General features: G+C 32.7%; 1 long non-coding RNA gene across 7 annotated transcripts; it reads right to left on the bottom strand.

The window, feature by feature from the left end:
- Positions 1-242: 242 nt before the first annotated feature.
- Positions 243-4496, bottom strand: LOC108337383 (uncharacterized). Of its 7 annotated transcripts, XR_008250340.1 has the most exons (7): positions 3883-4473; positions 3664-3782; positions 1896-2071; positions 870-1684; positions 707-790; positions 524-631; positions 243-403 (listed from the first exon to the last, which is right to left on the bottom strand). It is a non-coding gene; the product is annotated as an uncharacterized LOC108337383 (long non-coding RNA). The 7 variants fall into 7 exon arrangements; XR_008250337.1 differs by having other exon boundaries at positions 244-403; positions 524-790; positions 3883-4469; XR_008250338.1 differs by lacking the exon at positions 243-403 and adding an exon at positions 2628-3458 and having other exon boundaries at positions 410-790; positions 3883-4496.
- Between the last annotated feature and the right edge of the window lie 263 nt (positions 4497-4759).

Genomic DNA, 4759 nt, shown 5'->3' with positions numbered 1-4759 from the left:
GTAAAAAACCACTGAAATTTGCATGGATTAATAAAAAAACCACAAGTATTAGTTTATATAGTGGGATTTTGAAAATCGCCGATGAAAATAATTTAATTCTTTTTATTATTCAAATTATTTTATTAATATGATTAATATAAAATATATTTAATATTCAACCAGAATAATATAAAACGAAAAATAATTATTATTATATAAAATAAACTGTAAAATTTAAAATACAATTAAATTTTCAACTTAAGAAATAATATGTTCAATCCTAAAAATTAAAAATAAATATGTTCTTTTACTTAACAAATCAAAAAATGTTCTAAATAATAATTATCATTCTTGTTCTTTATTTTCATCATCATTCTTGTTCTTCATTTTCATCATCATTTGATATGCTTTCTTGATCATATACCTACCATGTAAAATAATAATTAGTCAATAATTTTGAAAAATGAACTTGCTTCCTTAATCATCATATATATTCAACATCATTTCATCCTTGCATTTGATAGAAACTTAAACCACCACCTACCATTTTACCAAGTGGCATTCATTAGCAATAAATCATACACTTGCCATTTGGGAAGTGAAACTCTTGGTAGCCCATTACCACACGTTAGTACTACCAAATATGTTGTCCCTGCAATCAATGACATTTGAACAGAGTTTCATCCTGTACCACAAGATAATTGGTGGTGTAAGGGTATGGATTAACCTTGGGAATCCTCACTATTTCCTCCTTCAACTCTTTGTGCAGAAGTTCCATGATCAGTTTCTTCTCTTTCTCGGCACCTCTTTTCTGTAATGATTAAGAATGTTGATATAAGAATAACTAGATAAAAAACACTGCAGTTTCAAACTATGGGGAAGTAATGAACCTCTGTGTGGAGATGAAATGGATTTGGAGTTGTTTCTTTTAATTGGGTTATGGTTACGTTCAGTTTCAGAATTCAAAGAAAGCTGCAACCATAAAAAATAAAATGATTACTCTCAACAGATAAAAATGATTCTAGAATTCAAAAGAAAAATATTATTTTTATATTCTAGATTACTGAATATTTGTGAACAGACACTTCATCAGTTTTATATGCTACGGTAGCTTTAGTTTACTACAGTTCACCTGAAGTTAGGAGCCTAGCCTAATCTTGACATTTCCCTTCCCCACCATGGGCTGTAGGATAGGATTCTCACTTTACTTAGACTCAAATTTCCCGTTAATCATACACAACACAAAACAAGATAAAATGCAGAAAGAAATTTTTCTAAACTAAAAACGTGTATATTATTTCCCACTGCATCCTCAAAATTAGTCCAAACAAAGTTACCTGGAAAGTTCAATATCACAACAGCTTTTATACGAGATTGAACGAGGAAGAGGCAAGGTTGGGAAATGGAAAATTTGACCAAAAAAAGAAAATACTTTGAGCAAAAGCACATGGTATGTGTTTTTTGTAGGTGACAATGATTATCAAGTGAGCAAAAGCCTGCTCTGCAGCTTCTTCGGCACGGTTTTTACTGGAGGAAACACCCACACCAAACATTGTTGTTCCAGAGTCTGCTAAAATTGTTAATTAACTCATTCTTATGATGTCTGATATTCCCTGTACTCATTGCCTCAGAACATCATCTGCCAGACGGAAAGCATCCTGAAGAGGTGTCTACTCATCAATGGCTTTTCAATGGCTTCTAGCGCCTGAAAGGATAAAACCGGAATTTTAACTTCTATAAGTACAATACAATATAAGATCAATCAATTTTCAAAGTACATTATCACAGTTCAACCATAACTAAGATGATTATCAGTTATAACACCTGCCTGCAATGATTATCAGTTATAACACCTGCCTGCAATGATTATCAGTTATAACATCAATCAATTTCTCAAATAAGGAAAGAAATGACACCTGCCCAAAAGGTTGAATGAAGCCAGAGGCAACCACATCTTTGTTTATCATAACCTCTTTAAGAACTTGATATAAGTTTGAAACTTTACCCATCAATTCAAGCTCGATCATCATAATGTTCTAGTGATCAATTATTGCTCTTGCATACAAACACCATGGTCGAAACATGTACCTCCCTACAACCAACAAGAGAGACTAAAGTCAATCCAACTTGAACAGACAACAAAAATAATATATGAGAATTTAATAAAACATAAAGCATTTTAGTAAGTAAAATAATCTACATCTATACTCCAATAAAGAGAACATTCAATTATACTCTAATAATAAGAGTTCCTTCTCAAGCAACCATAAACCATGTATAAGACAACATTCCCAATAATCTCTGTTAAAACTTGAAAAAGATAAGTTGATATAAGTTCATTAACTACATAAGAAACCAGATGACCAATAAAAAAATTATTCACTTAAGGGTTCCTAATAAAAAAGAGAAATGCTACATATTTAAATACATTTTTTGTTACTTTCTTTATCAAAAGATTGAATTTGCACACTATCAGACATATGCATTAAACAAGTATAAGAGACATGATATGCATTAAAAATTCATTTACAAAAGTTGTGACCATTCCTATAAACAAATGCAACAGTTTGATGGACCAGATCAAATTTTCATTGACAATGGTGCAGGTTTGAGTATTTATGGTGTTGGTTCATCTTCATTTGTCTCACCGTTTTATTCTCGAGTTCAGTTTCGCTAAAATCATTTGTTGCATGTTCCTTCCATCACCAAAAACCTCTTAAGTGTTAGCCAGTTTGCAAGTGATAATTCTACATTATCAAAAGAGAGATTAACATAAGTTAACCTACAAGATGACCAGTGACTTAATGCCTTTTACAAAACCCACAATTCGAGAGTTTTTACCCTGACATCTGATAACTAAAGCATACTTTTCTAAAATATTCTTAACCGAGTTAGGTGAGCATTTTGCTCGTTGACTGAGGTGCTTCTATTGCTTGTTAAATCTTTCTTTTGTTGAAGAATGAAACAGTCAGTTTTTCAAACTTTAAAAACGGTTGAGTTGCAGTTGAATTCTAAACTTAAAAATGTTCAATCTAATTGGGGTGGTGAGTTTCCTCCTTTCATGCAATGTTTAGCTCATCATGGCATTGTTCATAGACTCATGTGTCCTCATAATCATCACCAAAACGGAGTCATTGAACGAAAACATAGGCATATTATTGAATTGGGCATTACTTTGTTACATCATCCCTCTCTTCCTTTGGGGTTTTGGGATTATGCCCTTGTCACTGGTGTATATCTATCTCATTAATATACAAACACACATAATATAATATAATAGCAGAGTCTCTAAGGTCTAACGTTCTATCTTTTCGGCCCAGTTTAAATAAACTTCTATATAAATATTTATATCTAAACAACACACAAAAATAATAAGTGAATTGAACTTCTTCACTTAACTTTTATGAAGCTGTCCGGCTTAACTTAAGAGTTTGCTCGAAACACAGAAGCCCCAAAAGCTCTTCTAGCTTGAATTGTATCTAAACAGGCCTTACACACATAAGTTGATTCTAGCTAATGGAAAAGCACAATTCATTTATTTTCTTACTCTTATAAGTGTGTATAGAGAACTGTATCCAAACATTGTTTATATAAATTAGAACTCAATTTCAATGGCTTTGTGTCACTTTTCAACTCTTGTTACTGGTTTTGTCACACAAAAAAATGAAAGTAAGGAGTGGTTACTTGTTGAATGATTCGAAACAAATCGTTAATAGCGAGAGGAATGACTCCAGGTTCAGCTTTTGAGCCTCTCATCGTGTAAGTCTTCCCACTGTTCGTTTGCCCGTAAGCGAAGACAGTGTCTACGATTAACATCACATCACAAACCCTAAGTTATTCAATCCAACTAATTTACCAACAACAAAATGAAGAAGAAAGCAAATAGCAAAGCATGTTGCAAACCGTTGAATCTCCGAACTGTGGCCTCCACAATATCCTTGGTGCGAGCTTTGAACTGCAAACCGTTGAATCGTGAAGAAGAAGCACAAATCCATAAGTCGAAAAGTGGAGTGAAGAAGAAAATCCTGAACGGTGAACGCAAGGTGGAGAGCAAAATATCAACTGGACAACTGGTGTAGAAGGAGATGATTAATTGTGAAGGCAAAGTGAAGAAGGAAATGGGAAATGAGGAAGAAGAAACAGAGAGAAGCCTTGAGATGGTAAACTGTGAATGCAGAGTGAAGAAGGAAATGAGAGGAAGAAGAAATAAAGGAACCCAGGATGCGGGGATTTTTTTTTTAACAAAAAATATAATTTAAAAGAAAAAGAAAAAAGTTCACTACGGTTTTATTACAAAATCGCCGAAAATAGATGAGGTTATTAGAACCTCTGGAAATAAACCTCCGTTATAATACTAGTGTATTATATATTTTATCGCAACCTCATTCTTCCTTCCTCTTCACCTATATTCATCTTATACTGCACCTATATATCAAACAAATCCCATGCAACAACCAATTCTTTCTTTCCGAACACTCCGAGACTTCAAAACCAAGACTATCCTGCTACATAGTTCCTCTGCAACCATTCGCTTCAACTCATACAAACCCCTAATCCTAACTTAACACAATTATGCCCAAAGGCCAAAGAACCAGTGTAAAAATAATACCCACAGTACCAGTTAAGCATCATCAATGTATTCAATAAATAAATAAATATATATATATATATATATATATATATATATATATATATATATCCATTCATTACTAGCATACAGCACATGCTCATTATAACGTAAAGAAAATATCCTAAACCTTCACATCCATGATATATCCTA

The sequence above is a fragment of the Vigna angularis genome, chromosome 7 (genome assembly GCF_016808095.1).
Source record: "Vigna angularis cultivar LongXiaoDou No.4 chromosome 7, ASM1680809v1, whole genome shotgun sequence".
Taxonomy (NCBI): Eukaryota; Viridiplantae; Streptophyta; class Magnoliopsida; order Fabales; family Fabaceae; genus Vigna; species Vigna angularis.
This window is presented reverse-complemented; position numbering and strand designations above follow the sequence as displayed.